The 19,473-nt window shown below is 45.3% G+C and overlaps 1 protein-coding gene across 6 annotated transcripts in view; it reads left to right on the top strand.

The window, feature by feature from the left end:
- LOC116747437 (5-formyltetrahydrofolate cyclo-ligase) overlaps positions 1–19,473 on the top strand; it is a 279,548-nt gene that overhangs the window by 210,548 nt on the left and 49,527 nt on the right. For 4 of the 6 annotated variants that reach the window (XR_004348042.1, XR_004348045.1, XR_004348044.1 and 1 more), the window contains exon 4: positions 13,542–13,616. The exons of 1 other annotated variant lie outside the window; for it this stretch is intronic. The gene's annotated coding sequence lies outside the window, so the exon portion shown is untranslated. Of the gene's footprint in view, positions 1–13,541; positions 13,617–18,942; positions 19,077–19,473 lie in introns of all 6 variants that reach the window. One more of the 6 variants, XR_004348050.1, reaches the window with a different exon arrangement.

The raw sequence follows: 19,473 nt of genomic DNA, 5'->3' as shown, positions 1-19,473 counted from the left end.
CTCTCTAGTTCCTCCCTAGTGCTCTTCCTGAAAAGTCCCACAGTGCTGCTGGCCCCAGGTTCATGGGATCCGCACCCCAGTTTCCTATGTCCGTAACAGGCTGGGTGGGGGAATCGTGTTCCAAACAATCCCATTTGGAGCCTGCCCCTCAACTACTGCCAGCAGCCTCCTTTCTAACTGGTGTTCCTGCGTCCGGCGTCTCTCCTGTGGTTCCTCCTCCATATCATCATGAGTATAATTTTTATTCATCACAAACCTCATCATTTTACTTTCATGTTTAAAACATTTTGCTGATTCCTCAGGGGCTATAGAATAAAGTCGGAACTCTTTCTCATGGCGTTCAAAGTTACCTTCCCTTGCTTTTGTGGACCTTTTCAGCACCTGCTTGGGAATTAATAAGCTTTATGACAGGTTTGTGGGGCAGGGGATTGGCAAGGCAGAAGACTTTTTTTTTTTTTAACTAAGATAAATGCTAAGGATTAGTACAGTATCATAATTATTTTGAAATGTATCAGGGCCAGGTAAAGATTTAGTTTTAACTGCTGCTTCATTTGAAGTAAATTCATGTGTAGCAATGATTTATTTGAATGCCTGCTCAACAGCTGACACCTACCTAGATGTATTAACGAATCAAACATTCTCTTGAGTGTCCACAGCAGGTCAAGTAGACAGTAACAAACGTTTGAAAAGACATACGTACATGTCAATCCCAAACTCTGCTATATTTAAAATAAATAACCAAGAAGGGAAAAAAAGAATTGCATTGAATCCATTGACTCTATAGATCAATTTGGGGAGAATATTCACCTTGGCAACATTGAGTCTTTCTTTCCATGAACATGGACTATCTTCATTTATTTAGATTTTCTTTAGCAAAGTTAAAAATTTTTTGTGTACAAGTCTTACATTTCTTTGTTAAATTTATTCATAAGTATTTTTTCCTTGTGGATGCTATTTTGAATAGAATTGTATTCTTAATTTCATTACTAAGTTGCTTAGGTTCCCGTATATGCAAATGTATTATTCCACCTTTTGCTAATAAGTACTTTTAAAATTAATAAAAAAAAAGAAAAAGACAAGACATGCTGGTGTTGGTTACACATGGGACACCCATACACTCAAGCTTTTGTGTTCTGTTTTTCATTTCATTATTGATTTCTTTTTCTTTTCTTTACTTCTTTGTCTTTTTCTTTTTTTCTCTGGCTCAAGGGGCTAACTGCAACAACAATACAAGGCCTTGAAGGGAAAGCATATCATAGTTTGCTCTCAAATGCCTTGATGGAATACAGGTAGCAGGCAGCGGGAGCCAAGGATACGTGAAAATAGCTTGGACTTGAGTAATCTGGACCCCTTGTTTGCTGGCAGTCCAGTGCATTTTCATAACCTACACCTGATCTCCTTCCCGTCATATTTTCTATGTGATCTTTAAAAACTCCTCTGTGCTGAGGTAACTTATTTTCTGATTAAAACTAAATGATGGGGCTTCCTGGTGGCGCAGTGGTTGAGAGTCCCTCCTGCCGATGCAGGGGACATGGGTTCGTGCCCCGGTCTGGGAGGATCCCCACATGCCGCGGAGCCGGCTGGGCCCGTGAGCCATGGCCGCTGAGCCTGCCGCGTCCGGAGGCCTGTGCTCCGCAACGGGAGAGGCCACAACAGTGACAGGCCCGTGTACTGAAAAAAAAAAAAAATTGTTCTGGCTATTCGAAATTTTTTGTGGTTCCATACGAATTTTAGAATTATTTGTTATAGTTCTGTGAAATATGCCATTGAATTTTTGATAAGGATTGCTTTGAATTTGGTATAGACATTTACAATACTAATTCTTCCAATTCATGAGCATGGAATATCTTTCCATTTATTGTGTCTTCTTCAATTTTTTTCATTAGTGTCTCACAGTTTTTGGTGTACAGATCTTTCACCTCCTTGATTAAATTTATTCCTAGATATTTTATTCTCTGTTGAAATTGTAAATGGGATTGGTTTTCTTAATCTCTCTTTCTAATAGTTCGCTACTAGTGTATAGAAATGCAACAGATTTCTGTATATTGATTTTGTATCCTGCAAACTTTACTTCATTCATCTATTAGTTCTAATGTTTTTTTGTTTGTTTGTATTTTTTGGTGGAGTCTTTAGGGTTTTCTATGTCTAGTGTCATGTCATCTGCACATAGTGACAGTTTTACTTATTCTTCTCTGATTTGAATGCTTTTTCTTGCCTAATACCTGTGGTTGGACTTTCAATATTACGTTGATTACAAAGTCGTGAGAGTAGGCATCCTTGTCTTGTTCTTGATCTTACAGGAAAAGCTTTCAGCTTTTCCCTATTGAGTATGATGTTCAGCTATGGGTTTGTCACATATGGCCTTTATTATGTTGAGGTATGTTCCTCTACACCCACTTTGTTGAGAGTTTTTTTTTTTTAACATAAATAGATGTTGAATTTTGTCAAATGCTTTTTCGGCATTTATTGAGATGAGATATCTCACAATGAGACATCTCACAATGAGATATCTCACAATGAGATATCTCACAATGAGATATAACTTCACACCTCTTAGAACGGCTGTTATTGAAAAGACAAGAAATAACATAGGTTGGAGAGGATGTGGAGAAAAGGGAACCCTGTTACACTGTTGGGTACACTGTTGGTGGGACTATATATTGGTCCCATAGCAGCCATTATGGGAAACAGTATGGAGATTCCGCAAAAAAATTAAGAATAGAAGTACAATACGACCCAGCTATTCCATTTATGAGTATTTATTCAAAGAACACAAAAATACTAATTTGAAAAGATGTATGCACTTGTATGTTCTTTGTAGCATTATTTACAAAAGCCAAGATATGGAAACAACCTTAGGGCCCATTTGACAGTTGAATGGACAAAGAAGATGTGGTACATATACACAATGGAATACTACTCAGCCATAGAAAAGAATGAAATTCTGCCATTTGTGACAATACCGATAGACCTTGAGGGTATTACACTAAGTGAAATAAGTCAGATAGAGAAAGACAAATGCCATATGATTGCACTAATATGTAGAATCTAAAAATACAAAACAAGTGAACAAACAAAATAAAACAAAAACAAATTCAGATACAGAGATCGGATTAGTGATTACCAGAGGGAAACAGCGTTGGGGGGTGGGCAAAATGGGTGAAAGGGGCTCAACCTATATGGTGATGAGTGGTAACTAGACTTGTGGTCGTGATCACTTTATAGTGTATACAGATGTTGAATTGTGATGCTGTATATCCAAAACTTACATAATTAAAAAAAATAGTTCAGCAAACACACACAAACACACACACCCAGCCTCATTTGAAAAAAAAGTCTTAAAGACCTTGTTCTATATACAAGCTAACTTCCATCTCTTAAACTAGGATGTTAGATTCAGTTACACTGGCTTTCTATTAACAATGAAATGAAAAAGTTTCCTCAATAATTCCATATATATATTCTAAATTGAAACATGCTTTTAAAATAACTTATCTCCCTAAAGACTCCATAGGAACAATGAGGTTTTCCTGTACGCTATTCTGATTTTCTTCTGCTTCTACTACCACTACCATGACCACTGTCTTTATCACTACCAACCGTAACTAAATTCATTATATTCCCAAACCTGTTCCTCCTGCAGACTGCTCTACTTTATTGAATGGTTCCACTCCATCTGCCTAAATGATGAATCTGTAATCTTGATTCTGTCTTCTTCATCCCTTCCATCAATCCTGCAGCAAGACCTGGCCTTGCTCTCAGATCCCACTTCTCTTCACCTCCTTGGGTACCACCCTAGTCCCAGGCCCTGGAACCCTGCCCCGGACTACTGCAGTGCTTGCTTACTGGTCCGTGGTCCTGACACTCCGTTCTTCACGGAGCAGCAAGAGTAGTCTTTTAAAAACGTAAATCAGATGATAACAACTGCAAGCTCAAAATCCTCCAGTGGCTTTTAAACTTATTTATTTATTTTTTGCGGTACGCTGGCCTCTCACTGCCGCGGCCTCTCCCGCCGCGGAGCCACAGGCTCCGGACACGCAGGCCCAGCGGCCATGGCCCACGGGCCCAGCTGCTCTGCGGCACATGGGATCCTCCCAGACCGGGGCACGAACCCGCGTCCCCTGCATTGGCAGGTGGACCCCCAACCACTGCGCCACCAGGGAAGCCCTTTAATGCACTCTTAAAAGTGCAAGTCTCGGGCTTCCCTGGTGGCGCAGTGGTTGGGAGTCCGCCTGCCGATGCAGGGGACACGGGTTCGTGCCCCGGTCTGGGAAGATCCCACATGCCGCGGAGCGGCTGGGCCCGTGAGCCATGGCCGCTGAGCCTGCGCGTCCGGAGCCTGTCCTCCGCAACGGGAGAGGCCACAACAGTGAGAGGCCCGCGTAACGCATAAAAAAAAAAAAAAAAAAAAAAAAAAAAAAAGTGCAAGTCTCTAGCAAGCCTGGAAATGTTCTGCACCATCTGCCCCTGGCTTCTTCTCTGGTCTTTCCTTCTGCTCCTTTCCATCTTCTCACAGGGCTCTGGCCACTCTGGCCCGCCTTCAGTCTCCTTGACTCACTGAGCTTGGTCCAGCTTGCAGGCTTTGACTGAAGCTGTTACTAATCCTCATCTTTCACAGGATTCACTCGGCCAAGCACGTCATGGAAACCAACAAGTCCCTTCTCTCAGGCCCTTTTTGTCTCATTACCCTGTTTTCATTTTCTTCAAAGCCCTTATCACTATCTACAATGTTCTTACTTTTTAATGCATGTGCCTGTGAATTCTCCATGTCCCTTCCCCTGGGATGGAGATGTCTGGTCAGAAAGGATGTGGACTGGTGTTTGGTGTTTGGCACTAGCCCATAGGTGGTAGCTGAGGTCACATAAGGAGAGCATACGTCATGAGGAGAGGAAAGGACTGAAAATTCCATCCTGGAGAGCACTGAGATTCGGAGTGTGGAATGAGGAAGGACAGCAGGGGAAGAGCAGTCATTTCAGTGGGAGGTGGCGGCGACTCAGGAACCCAGGGTCCTTCTTCCGTTTCGTGGCTCTGTTCTACATCCAAGCCCCTCTCCATGCCACCGGTGGAAAGGGAGAGAGGATGGAGCTTTGTGTGTGGGAAACACCTTGCTTCAGCCCAGCTGGCTAGAACTCAGCCACAAGCCCTGCCAAAGTGTAAAGGAGGCTGGGAAATGTGGCCTCTGAACCCCCAGAAGGACAAGGAACTGGGGTATGAGAGTCTGCGGCATGCCCTTTACTCAAAGAACCATGTCGACAGACGAGGTTGTATCAGTTGAGACGTACGAATGTTCTGCTTCCTTCAACAGGTGGCTGGTGACAGTCGTGGCTGAGATCTCAGAACTCAGGATCCCTTATCTGACTGCCCTGTGGGCCTATACGATCTCTGATGTGGCTGTATTCTTTGCACGTTTGGGTGAGAGCTTCAAAACTCCTTTCAGTAAAAGGAATCATTGTGTTCTTTGAAGGGGAGCTGAAAACAGATTTCCTCCATCTTAGAGAAACAAAGCCATGATTATTCTGCCTATGAGCCACTCTTCAACGTTCACCCAGGAACAGCAGCTCAGGAGGAGTCATTGACTCCTGTTGAGACTGACTGGGACCTGGGACTCTTCGCTGCAGTGCTGCAGTGCCGGCACCTGGACACACCTCTCCTCCAGCAGCAAAACACAAAGGAACTATAAGGGGCTAAAAATAACTGCGTGCATGCGCAGTTGGGGCAAATTCTGGACAAAAGATACAGAGAACCAAAAAAAAAAACCAAAAAACCCAACTGCCACTTCTGAAGAGCCCAGAGCAAAAACTGGGTGTTGGGAGCAAAAGCAGGGTACTGCGCATGCCCCCTGCACACAACACCACCTAAGGGGCGGGCAGAACACCTAAGCCCCCCCTACCCTCACCCCATATAAGGAACAGGCTCACACCCCCTTCAGGGAGCGGGCAAGCAAGGGAACCTGTTGTTTGTTCTCGCTCCCCCCGCTGCCGCAGAGGGGCCGCCATAAAGCCTTGCCTGAATTTCTTGTCTGGCCTCTAGTCAATTTCTATTGACTGGGGAAGGCTGAGAACCCTGGTGGATATCACCGTCATGCCTCAGAGTCCTAAAACTGGGAAGAACAAACATGAACGCATACTGTGGCCAGGCAGGTGAAGTGAAACAGAGAAAGCAAGCCAGGTGTGAGATGTAGGAGGTGGCAACTGGGTGAGCAATTTGTAAATCATGGAAACTGAGTTTTAAAAATTCAGGGAGGGCCGAGCAAAACATAGCTGCAAGGCACACACCTACCAGTGGGTGACCTCTGCTTTTCCAAACCTTCGCCTCTCTCTCTCTCCTTAAGTCCTTGAAACTCAGGCTATTTAAGGCTCACTGAAAGACAGTGGTTTTCTAAGACAGACCAGTAGTTTCTCAGCAGGCAGTCTCCTATGAACACCGCTTCAGAGGAGCTCCTCTTGAGCCTGAGAACATCATTAGCTGAACATCTGGTCCTAGTAGCCCCCAACAGCTGCACCCACGTTCAGTTCAAGCATCGTCCATATGGGTGTCATCAATCTCCAAATTGACCCTCAGGGTCTGGTTGTGAGAGGAGACTGCTAAGTGGTGTGGAAGGAGTTCACAGGGGGTAAATTGAGAGGAAACTCCCATCTGTTTGTGGACCACAGGCTTCTGCGGACCCAGCTGCGTATGACCGGCCCTGAGAACGGTGCAGGCAGACCAGCTTAAGTCCTGAGGTTCACCGTGGGTGTCCACAAGCCCAGCAAACATTGTATGTGATCACCACTGCAGCAAAGTGAGCCTGAAGACAGGGGAACTCAAAAGGGGAACCCAGACGGCAGATGGCAGGAATTGTGAGGGTTATTATGGGTGTTGTCTTAGGCAAAAAAAAAAAAAAAAAAGACAACAGTAAATGTATAGTCTCTCTTATACTTGAAATGTAAAAATCTACCACCTGATTTTCTTACTATTTTTTATTGTGGTAAAATACATATAAGATTTACCATTTTAACCGTTTTAAAGTGTACAGTTCCATAGCTTTAATTACATTCACAATGTGTACAGTCATCATCACTACTTCCAGAACTTTTTCATCACCCCAAACAAACTCTGAACCCCTTAAGCAGTAACTCCCTATTCCCTGGAAACCCCGAATTTACTTTTGTCTGTATGGATTTGTCTACTGGGGACATTTCGTATGAATGGAATCATATAATTTGTGGTCTCTTCTGATTTTTGAGAAGCTCACCTTTATAAAATTTCCCTATTTAGTTCTCACTTGAGAGTGGAGACCCATGGGGTTGGGGTAAGCTGGATGAGAAGCAGTATGGGTGTCTTAGGTTGGGTTCTTCCAGAATCCTAACCCTAACCCTAACCCTAACCCTAACTGAGACAAGGATGGGGTGCAGTTAGCTTATGTGGGAGGTGATCTCAGAAACGGTGGTAGGAGGTTAAGGAAGTGAGACAGGGAAGGGAAGTGTGGCCCTGAGCAGGTCACCACCATGGGCATCTTGGGCTCAGTCCTACTAGGGACCTCTGGGGGATGGCAAAGGACACATCTCAGAATTGTCTCCCAAGGGGTGAGGGAGGTGGGCTATTCATCCACCAACTCCCACCAACAGTTGATAAGGCTACCCTGGGGCTGTGACGTCCCCATATTTCAGACCAACCCTGGAAAAAGGAAGCCAAATTTACTCTCTCCAACAGCCCACCCAGGAGGAGCCCTGCAGGTTACATCTTCTGTGAGGTTCTCTCACTGCCTTGGTTCAGCCAATAGATGGCACTCAGCTACACTCTGCCCACCGTGTTCCTTTTCCTGGGCTGTTGGATCTCGAGCACAATGATGGGAAGTAGATTCCAGTAGCCCATTCCTGAAGGTTGAGTTGTTCCTGGTATGGTTTTCATCCTGCGTCAAAGTCTGGTTGTCCAGCCTTCCATTTAATTCTGTGAGTTCCTTAATATCTTCTTTATAGGTGTATTAAGTATGTTGCAGGTAGTTTCTACTGTTTTTGACCAGGAACACTGTCTGATATGGTAGGCAAAGGTAAGTGTCTCCAATAGCATTCAATAACTTCAAGCATGATAACCAGCAGTTCAAATTCCTAGATTCTAACATCAAGGAATACAATGAAACTCAGGGATGTTTTGTGAAAGTTCCAAAGCAATCTCTTAATTCTTGTAATTTTAGAACTGAAATAACTGAAGATCAAACTCAGAGTTGGATCCCATGGATTTTTTAATGACAAGGTCAGTTGAATATACAGCCTCACCAGGGATCATGTGTAAGTTGAAGCATTAATCAGAAAAGGATGAGGTCCTGGGCTTCCCTGGTGGCACAGTGGTTAAGAATCTGCCTGCCGATGCAGGGGACATGGGTTCGAGCCCTCGTCCGGGAAGATCCCACATGCCACGGAACAACTAAGCCTGTGCGCTAGACCTACTGAGCCTGCGCTGTAGAGCCTGCGCTATAGAGCCTGCGAGCCACAACTACTGAGCCCGTGCGCCTAGAGCCCATGCTCCGCAACAAGAGAAGCCACTGCAATGAGAAGCCCACGCACCGCAACGAAGAGTAGCCCCTGCTCACCGCAGCTAGAGAAAGCCCGTGCATGGCAACAAAGACCCAATGCAGCCAAAAATAAACAAATAAAATAAAATTTAAAAAGTTTAAAAATAAAAAAAGAGAGAAAAGAACGAGGTCCTGACAGTTGCAGTAGGGATAGCTGGGTGAGTTTAGAAGATGCAGCGCACTCAGAGTGTCCAAATCCCACTGAAAGAGCACTCGGCTGTAGTGCTGTCGCGGTGGCAGCCAACACAGTATACGGCTCTGAGAACATACTCAGAATACTCATAATGTTAATGATGCTGTCTGTTTTGTCTCACACCCCTGATATAGCCAAGGGCTGAGCATGGGACCTATGTTGAGGCTGTTTGTACTCTGTCCTGGAACTTTGTTTCCTGAATGGAGGGACACAAAAATAGTTAGGACTTTATGAATTCCAGACTGGTGGCCCCCAACAGTCAAGTGCTTTTTGTCCTATATGGTCAGTCTTCCAGACAATTCTATGAGTATGCAGGCATCCTTCCAATAAATTCCCTCTTTTGTTTATACCAGCTAGAGTTGGTTTCTGTTGCTTGTGACCAAAGAGCCTAACTTTAACCCCCCTTTACACTCTATCCTTCCAGCACTGTCTTTACATTGCTGCAGGTACGTTTACAGGGCCTCTCCATGATCTGGGCTTGCTTATCGTGAAAGATTCCCTAGGCCAGGCCTCTCAGTATTATTTTTTGATCTTTTCCTATCAATCAAGAACAGTGTCTTTAATTTTTTTATCCATTTGGCAAATACCCACTGAGCTCTTACTGTGTGCCAGACACCGCAAGGTGCTTTGGGGAGCAGGCATCAAATGCTGAACTAGCCCTTATATGCCCCACAACTGGAGGAAAGGTGACTCTTGTGCAGAACTGGTGATAGGTTGATCATGATCAAGTCATAGGGGATGCAGATAAATGTGTGCAGGTGAGAGGAGAGATGTTACTTCCGGTTGTAAAGGGTCAGGAAAAAGTCCCTAAAGGAGTTGGCATATGTAGTGGATCTTGAAGCAGTCAGGGTGACAGCAGTGATGGCAGTGAGGCAGGTGTGCTTGACAGAGGGAAGAGTGTGAGACCAGACACACTCTTCCCTCCGAGTGTGAGCGAGGGGGAAGATGCAATGCAGGGGCGTATTCTAGTGTGGGGTATGCAAAGGAAAATAGCAGGAAATAATGTTACACAGGTCGTGGGGGCCTTGAGAATCAGATGAGGAACTTGGACTTTATTTTGTAACTTTAAAGGGGGAACCAGTGCAATTTTCTGAGGAACAGAGTGGCAGAATTAGTTATATGAGTCTCATTAGGTGTAAATTGAGTGAATCACTGATCCATGGACCAATCTGGTGCTTTTTCCGGAACCAAAGCTCTCTTCCAGGAACGTTAAAGTTAACGATGGATGGAATTTCTGGGCACTAGGCATGAGATACTCTATGCAAATGCACAGTGCCTGACCCATAGTAGGTACCTGATGGCAATTCATTTCCAAACATTTCTTTCTAATTACCTTGAGGAAGCTTAACCCAGTATGATCTGGGTGTCCTTATGAAAAGGGAAAACTTGGACAGACACACACAGGGGACAGTGCCAAGTGACAATGGAAATAGAGGTTGGGGCAATGCAGCTGCAAGATGTAGAAAGCCTGGGATTGCCAGTGACTCCAGCAGCTATAAGGGACAGGCCTGGGACAGATTCTCCCCTACAAACGTAGGAGAGTAAGGCCCTGCTGACCCCTTGATTTTGGATTTCTAGACTCAGAATTGCAAGATAATAAACATCTATTGTTTTAAGCCACCCAGTTTGTGGTACTTTGTTATAACAGTCCTGGGAAACTAATATGCTAGTCTCTCCTCCTTCCTTCCAGCCCTGGTGCCCTTCCTCCCATTCAAGTCTCTCCTGATCGCTGGGTTCTATCCCTCCCAGCTTCTCAGAGATCTCACTCCTTGAAGTAGCTCTCTGACCCTCGGTATTTTCTTTTTTAAAAATAGTTTTTATTGGAGTATAGTTGCTTTACAACGTTGTGTTAGTTTCTGCTGTACAGTAAAGTGAATCAGCTATGTGTATACATATATCCCCTCTTTTTTGGATTTCCTTCCCATTTAGGTCACCACAGAGCCTTGACTAGAGTTCCCTGTGCTATATACAGCAGGTTCTCATTAGTTATCTATTTTATACATAGTAGTGTATGTATGTCAATCCCAGTCTCCCAATTCATCCCACCCCTTTGCCCCCTTTGGTATCCATACATTTGTTCTCTACATCTGTGTCTCTATTTGTACTTTACAAATAAGTTCATCTATACAGTTTTTCTAGATTCCACATATAAACGATATTATACGTTATTTGTTTTCCTCTTTCTGACTTCACTCTGTATGACGGTCTCTAGGTCCATCCACGTCTCCACAAATTGCACAATTTCGTTATTTTTTATGGCTGACATTTTATTGTATATATGTACCACATCTTCCTTATCCATTCTCCTGTTGATGGGCATTTAGGTTGCTTCCACGTCCTGGCTATTGTAAATAGTGCTTCAGTGAACATTGGGTTGCATGTATCTTTTTGAATTATGGTTTTCTCTGGGTATATGCCCAGGAGTGGGATTGCTGTGACCCTCTGTATTTTCAACTTTCCCTCTCTCCTGACTCTTCCTCTACATCAAATTGTTTCACCCTCTCTCATCTGGAAAGTCTCCCTTAGCCCTCTTCCCTTTATCCATGGCCTTCTTTTACACTTTATTTCAGAATGATACTTCTCAAAAGAGAAGTTGACACCTGTGTCCTTCTCCTCACCCCATCCGTTTTTTGAACCACTTGAATTCAGTGTTTGAGTCCATCTCCAAAATCCTTCTCGTGAAAGTCCTTAATGGTGTCTGCTTGCCAGGTCCCATGGCTGCCTTTCTGGACCTCACTGGACATTGAATGCCGTTGATCAATCTCCTAGAAATGCTTTTCTATTTTGACTTATATGAACTCTTCTGGTTTATTTCTTACCTCTCAGAGTACTATTTTTTTTTTTTTGGAAGTTTGCAAGTTTCCCTTCCCTACTCAACATCAATACATTTTGTGATCACTCTAAAAGTCCTCCAAAGTCTAGGCAGGGCTGCTCACAGACTTGGATTCTGGGGCTACAAATCAGAGAAGGTAGTCTTAATCAAGATGGCCAGCAGAGGGAAAAGACCAGTGAAGTAAGCCTAAGTCTTCTAGGTCCTTAGAAGACAGTCTGAAGTACAGTAGGGCAGATGAGAAGAGACAGGACTGGTAGGTAGGTGAGACTGTACAACGCCAAGGTCATGAGCCAGTGATTCCTTTGTCTCTCTAGCCACAGTGCTAGTCACTAAGTAATTGTTGAATCAATGCATATTGCCTGTTACACAAAGTCAATAGGCAAGTGAGGCAGGTACACAAAGTCAATAGGCAAGATGAGGCAGAAAAGGCCACAGCTCTCCTTTCGTGGCCATCAGCACCATAGTGTAAGGGTAGACTCAGGTGGCTTAAATAGATGTTACGAGTGAATATTGCTGGGATTCTGTCCTTAACTCTCACCTCACCAACACACAGACACACAGACACACACACACACACACACACACACACACACACACACACACACGGACCAATCTGCACTCTTGTGGCTTTACCCATCATCTATGACCGGCCGTCCCCAGCTGTGGCCCTCATTGTCAACATCTGGTTGACATTTCCTCATTGGAAAAGGCATTCCACAGACAAATAAGCTTGGGCAACATGAAATAAAGAAGATGTCTTTGTTGCAGGATATCTTGGAAACTTAATATGCTACAGTGCCTTGAGGGTCTCCAAGATGGGGGTATAGTCTAGGATACAGAATACAGTATTCCCAAACTCATTTACTCAGTCTCCCTTTGTAAGGCACAGGCAATAATATTTTGTGAAAAACTTTAATTCCAGCCCAGCCTTCTTCTCCTGTGATTTGCTCCATACATCTGTGTAGATTTCTCCCGTATAATATTCTGCAGGAACCTCAAAGTAGACACGTTGGAAACCAGCCTCCTTGTTCTTCAGTGCTTTCCTTCAGCCATTCCCAGGAATTGTCCTCCTCCCAGTTACCAGAGACCTGGAACGAGCATCCTTTACTTCTGCTTTCCTCTCCTGTCTGTGTCTATTTTAATCACTGGCTTCACTAATTTAATCTGATTAATAGGTTTCGATTCTTTCTCCTTTGCCTCTCACCTGGTGGCTTTCTAAGTGGTGTTCCTGCCTCCAGACTTACCTTTCTCAAATTTATTTTCCAGACCTGTGTCTCAATGATCTTTCTGTGACACAGAGCAAGTCCCCAGTTACACCCAAGACCCCTCCGCGACTCTTTGCTGCTTCTGGGCTGAAACATCTGCTCATGTTCTTTAGCGCGGTCCCCCTACCCTGTCCCATCCCAGGCGAACCTCTCCAGGCTCTCCCCTCCTCATGCATACTTCAGCGGTTCTGAACTACATATAATTCCCTCCTGCAGGAGGCCTCAGTGATCTTCATTCATCCCTTGACTGTTCCTTCATCCATGTAATCCTTTCCCGTCTCTCAGCATGCAGCTCAGGGGGCTGGGAAGTCTTTGTGGTTGGCATTCCAACCCTGGTCAGGTCTAGTGCCACTTCACCACGCTTGTCCCTGTTGCTAACTCTATGCAGTAACGACTACGTAACATTACTCACTTCTGTCTCCAGATAGACTTTGAACCCCTGGAGCTCAGGGACCTTGTCCTAAGTTACCTGTGTGGTCTGCATGCTGGCACTTAGGAGGAGCTCAGCCAATGATACTTGTAACTGCTCTGCAACTCCATGGTGTTACCAAGCCGAGGACCTCCGAGCAGACACATAGCCATTGGTCTTTCAGATGCCTGGCTTTCACCTTCTGAAATCTGGTCTTTTGCATTGTATTGATACATAGGGAAACGGACGGTGATTTTACTGAGCTGAGGGGATGTGGCTATTTCCCACAGGTTGACCCAGTTGAAAGTTGTAACAGCTGGAGGAATCTCTGTTCGTCTACTCAGACCAGACCTGGGCTCCCACTCGTGAGTATTGCCAGCAAATGTGTCACTTCCCATTTCCTTAAAAAGCTCCCAAACTCGGGCACAGTTTATAGTCTTGCTTCAGTTCTGCTGGAGGAGTTCGCTACGGCAGATTCAAGCTGGGGAAATTGCTAACTTGTGTTAAGGTGAAGAAAATCGTTCTGATGTATTTAAACTCGGGAACTGAATCTTCAGGAATCTGAATTGTGATCTATGCCTCTCAGTTCAATTCAACAAGCTTTTAGTAAGCACCCATTCTTCACCATGTGCTCAGCCCAACCCCTGGTGGGAGATGGGTGACCAGAAAGGGGTGAGATGTGGTGTCCACCCTCTGAAGCTTGCTATCTAATAGGGAGGCCTACAGGGTGAACTACTACAGACAATGGAGGGAAGGGGAGTGCAGAGAGAGGAAAGTTCTACAAATGGAAACAACCCATCTGAAGGTTCTGCATGGTACAAGATACTGTGTAGGGGAGTTAGGGATAAAGGGGCTCTTTTAAACCTGTTAACGACCAGGATTCTTGCCTTCCCCAATCAGTAGAAATAGACTAGAGGCCAGACAAGAAATTCAGGCAAGGCTTTACTGGGACCCCTTTTGCAGCAGGGAGGAGTGAGAGCAAACAACAGGTTCCCTTGGTTTCTCGCTCCCTGAGCGGGGGCAAGCTTGTTCCCTATATGGGGTGAGGGTAGGTGTGTGTCCAGGGGTCGGGCCAGGGGGTGGCTTAGGTGTTCTGCGACCCCTTAGGTGTGTTTTGTGCAGGGGACATGCACAGTACCCTGCTTTTGCTCCCGACACCCAGTTTTTGCTCCGGGCTCTTCAGAAGTGGCAGTAGCATTTTGTTTTTTTGGTTTTTTTGGTCTCTTTGTATCTTTTGTCCAGAATTTGCCCCAACTGTGCATGCAGTCAGTTACTTTTAGTCCCGTACAATTTCTTTGTATTTTGTTGCTCGTGGAGAGGGGTGTCCATGTGCAAGCACTGCAGCACTGCAGCAAAAGGTCCCAGATCCCAGCAAAGGGTCCCAGGTCCCAGCGTATCTCAAACTCATCTCAAGGGCACAGCTAGTGGCAAGAGAGCAGGCCAGAGAAAGTGAGCATTTTAACATTTTATCCATCTCAGGGGTGTGGTCCCCTTTAGAATCTCAGGGTGTGATGCAGATCTCAAGATTGGATTCAGGGGCAGTAATTATATGAAGCTTATGTGCCGCCCCCCACCCCGCTATCTCAAGCTTCTCTTCCTACAGCTCCCATTCAGATGCTCATACAATACCATCCTTTTCTGCTGAGGTATCATGTCTGCAGTGCTTGGAATATGGTTCTCTTGAAGATATAGAGCCAGCCGCTGGCAGCAGCAAACGGCCCCTCCCCAGGGTACTGTGAAATGTGGTTCCATATTTGTTGAGACAATATATTACCCATTGTCCTTAACTGTACCCAGAGACATGCAAACCCGTACCCAACAGGTTTATTTTTCTGTTAAACAAGACGGCAGTGAAACATGGTATAAAGCAGAAGAGGATCTCCCTTCTTTGTCTAAATGGCTCCAGAAAGCGATTGTTGGGGAGCTTTTCCTGAATCCCCAAGGAAGAGATGGACTTGACCCTCAGAGGCCTTAGCGTGAAGATCCATGTTGACACCTTGGTCTCATACATAATTCAAATTAAAACACCACAGAACCATAAAAGCTGTGAGAGAAAGTCCCCCAAAATTCTGATTTTTCCTTTTATGATAATTCAAAGTTCCTTTTTGGAAATATCCATATTCTTTAAAAAATTGTTTTCTCCATTTTTTTTTACGTCTCTGCCTTGCCCATCTGCTTAGTAGACCTCGTGGGAAACCCAGTCCTGTGGGTGTGCTGACATAGTGCCTATAGCAGAGGGAGCACTTAACTCTCCTCTCAGGAAGGACCCACCTCTGTGTCTGCTGGAGCAGAGAGTGAACCCATCCACTTCCGGAACTGTGTTTCTTCAGAATGGGTGCTGGGGACAGGGCCTGGCTCATGAGGGGTTGGGGGAGACTTGCCTAGGCAAGTGGATACCTCAGCCCCCAAGACTAATGGAAAGGGAAGATGAGTTCGGATTCTGCAGGACTGGAGCCTGGGAGCATCGTCCGGGCTGTAAGCGGCCCTTGGAGAGAAATCAAGGTTTATTAGATAATGATTTGGGGTTGATTTTGACCTATCCCTGGCTGGCACGGCCATTTCTGTGTGTGTGTGTGTGTGTGTGTGTGTGTGTGTGTGTGTGTGTGTGGTAGGGGTGCTCCGGTGGGTGGGGCGTAAGGACAGAAGGTGCTGTGTCATCACGGACATCTTGTTTCCGGGTGAATGGACCATTCAGAGCAGCACCCAGCAGCTGGAAGTTCTGAGGTCAGGGCTCAGCATCCTGGTCCCCACCCAGCCTAACAGTTATCAGCTGGGGACGCCAGGCAAGGGAATGGAGGTATCATTTGCATTGGACTCAGAAAAGAAGGTGAGGGCCAGGGAGAGGCTCTGACCTGATGGACATAGGATGTCCAGGGCTCTCCTCAGGGGCTAAATCTTTGGCCACAAGTTTAAGGCTATGTCCTCCTCTCAGGTGGAGCTGTGGTTCCTGATCCTAACGTGCCCTAGCCTCTAGGAGAAGCTCAAGACTCCACATGAGTAGCCCCTGGAGAGTAAAACTGATGGGTCAAAGGCAAGGTCATGTGATTGGAGCATACTCTTAGGGGCAGAGCGTTCACAGAGGAGATTTTTAAATTCTATTTCTTTTTAGATTGTTTCACTCTCATTTGCCAATGCCCAGTGTTCTTGATCTCTCATTTGCTATCAGAGAAAAAAAGGGGGCAAATGTCATATCCCATGCCCTAGTAGAGATGTCTGCAATAGGAGGTCAGGGTCTCCAGCAGACCAGGGAAGACAGATGCTGATAAAAGCTGCGACTCTGGTGACGGAGTCTTGCCCCGTGCAGAAAGTCTGAAGCCCAAGGAATTTTAAAGGCAGCTACTTTCAATGGTGGCCTGTAAATGCACATCTTAAATAGCAGATCTTGCATATGACCCAACACTGAATCTATTAAAATGGCAACGGCGGGCTTATTGCTAAAACCTTTACTGATGCTGCTTTGGCTTTAAAAAAAAAAGCCTTGTGTGGTAGCCACAGTGCAGAATTCCAGTCCCATATCAGTAACATCTGCTGATTCTGCCTCCTGAGCAAAGTAATCCATCCCCCCCTCCCCCGGAGGCTACAGTGGAGAAAAGGAAGCATGCAGGTTGGGAGGCCATGTGACCCCAAATGCCATAGAATGCACTTCACCCCTGCTGGCAAGCATGGAGAAAGCCTCCAAGGGGACCCCTTGCTCTGCCATTTTGTAGCCTTACTGCACTGCTTCTAATGACTGAATTTCCCAGGGGGTCTGTATGAGTCATAGCTCCCGAGGTGAGGTGCCCACCAACTCTGACGACACTCCTGGCTGTGGGAACAGCTGTCAGAGACACTGTCCAACCAGGTGTCTGGAAGACGATTTATAATATATACTTGAGCAGCCTGGTGATATTTTATGAATCATAATGTCAGGTAATCTAATGGTAATGTATTTGCGATAGGGCTCACAATTTTCAATTTTTAAATAAACATTTTAGGGGTTGACTTTGGATTCCTTTTTTTAAAAAAAAATATATAACATTATTCTTTAGGGAATTTCTTCTGTTTTATTTCTTTTTTAACCAAAATTGCAATTGTAATCTATGCACCTATAAGGAATTCCAAGCAGATCTCATTCCACAGAGACAGGGACTATTATTCTTGTTTTGGATCTGGGGGAAAAAAATGAATATTTCAAATGGCATATCTGTAGGTAATCAATGAGTAAGATTTTTGATTGTTTGTTTTTCACATTTTTAAGACGCCTCCTGCATGCTTTGAATTGCAAAGTCTTTTTGCAAATGCTGTTGACTTTAACTTTGTCGTCAAAACATTTCCGTGCAATAGATATTATCTTTATTTTATGGATGAGGAAATCAGCTAGGAAGTTTCAGAAAGAGGCAGCTTTCCTTTTTTCTCTTTCCCACCAGCATACTCTTTCATGTACTTCTTCATCCATTCCTTTGATCGGCCATCATCTCTGAGTGTCTGTCTTCTATGCTCCCAGCCTTGAGTTAAATGTCGGGAATGGAACCCAGAGGCAATAACATAGTGTTTGCCTTTGAGGACCTCCTCACCGGATGGAGAAGTCAGATGGCCAGTCAAGAATGTCAGTTTAGGGCTTCCCTGGTGGCGCAGTGGTTGAGAGTCCGCCTGCCGATGCAGGGGATACTGGTTCGTGCCCCGGTCCGGGAGGATCCCGCATGCCACGGAGCGGCTGGGCCCGTGAGCCATGGCCGCTGGGCCTGCGCGTCCGGAGCCTGTGCTCCGCAATGGGAGAGGCCACAACAGTGAGAGGCCCGCGTACCGCAAAAAAAAAAAAAAAAAAAAAAAAAGAATGTCAGTTTAATATGCTAAGATAATTGAGAATCATTTTTTAATTTAAAACTGTTATTCAGTACACATTCATTGAGCACTTATATAAGTGTAATTCCGTAAGAGACGCTAGAGAGATAAAGGTGAATAAGACATGGATCCCTCTGTTAAGTATCCCAGTCTAGACCAAGAGTGGCGTAGAGAGGCAATACATCTTCTACTGCAAAATCATGTATGCAAGAAATATACCTCTGTGTCCATGAGTCAACTTAGTTCTGTTTTGGCTCATGTTGTGGGAGAGCTGAGGAAACTTAACCTCAGTCAAGGGTATTTAACAATGAGAGAGTCTTCTAGATAGGCAAGGGGCAGAGGAATGGCCAAAAAGAAGGAAGTGTGGAAAGTCTCAGAAGAGTGGGAGCCACGGGTCCAGAGACTTGCAGATGTTTCTGCAGCAGTATGCAGAGGCAGAGCTGGAGTAGAGGTGGGAGCAGAGTCTTGCCCCGTGGAGGAAACAGCCGACAGTGTCTGAAACACAGAGAATCCAAGAGGAGGGGGCCAGAAAATGTCCTCAGGTTTGTTAGTAACAGACCACTGGTGGCTTTAGGTCTATAACAATGTCTGCCCAGCAACCTTCATCACAGCTTCTCCATAGCTCCCATTATACCTGTGAAGGTACATCGAAAATAGAGATCCACTCCCCCTACGCCTAGGGCTGACAGACATACCTGTGTCTGAATCTGTGTGGAACTCTACTAATCGCTGAGTCGGTGGAGCTGGGTCAAGGGACCCCCACCAGGATTCCCGTGGAAGTCCTGGGCTATGCGGCATGATGCCAAGGCCACCTGAAGGCTCATGGGAAGATGGTACCCAGCTGCCTCCTGTATCTTTCTCTTGATCCAGTGACCAGGGATTGTGCCACCTAGAAAACTGCCCACGGCCCGCGTGATATATGAAGTGTTCCGGCTCTTGTTGCCTCATGGGCTGCCCGCTACTTCTGCTTTATTGACAGCAAACTTCCAGAAAAGAACCCTGTGGTAAGTAGGAAAGGAAGTGACACATCATATCCCAGGAAGTGCAATTCCTGAAAGAGTGGGAAACCTCTGAAAGCAGTCAGTGCATGCTAGGAACAGGAATTTCAAAGTTCCCCGAGTCCGCGATATTAGAGAAATGGCATCCAGGGTAGAAGTTTCACTAGAGTTCCAGTAGATAGACGTTGTCTGGAATCTGGGAACTACACTGGGATCTGCACATGTCCATTTATCTTCGACTGTAATCTAAGGAAGGCATTTGGCTATCTCAAAAGGAGACAGAAAGTCAGATCAAGGGCAGTCTTCCCACCTTGTTTGCTTACAACCATCTTCTTTGCTAACGATCATATCTTGCCTGTCCCACTCCTTCAACAAACGGGTACCTACTTCATCTCAGGGACAC

Source organism: Phocoena sinus, chromosome 2, assembly GCF_008692025.1.
Source record: "Phocoena sinus isolate mPhoSin1 chromosome 2, mPhoSin1.pri, whole genome shotgun sequence".
NCBI lineage: Eukaryota > Metazoa > Chordata > Mammalia > Artiodactyla > Phocoenidae > Phocoena > Phocoena sinus.
The sequence above is the reverse complement of the archived record's forward strand: the minus strand, read 5'-3'. Positions and strand labels throughout refer to the sequence as shown.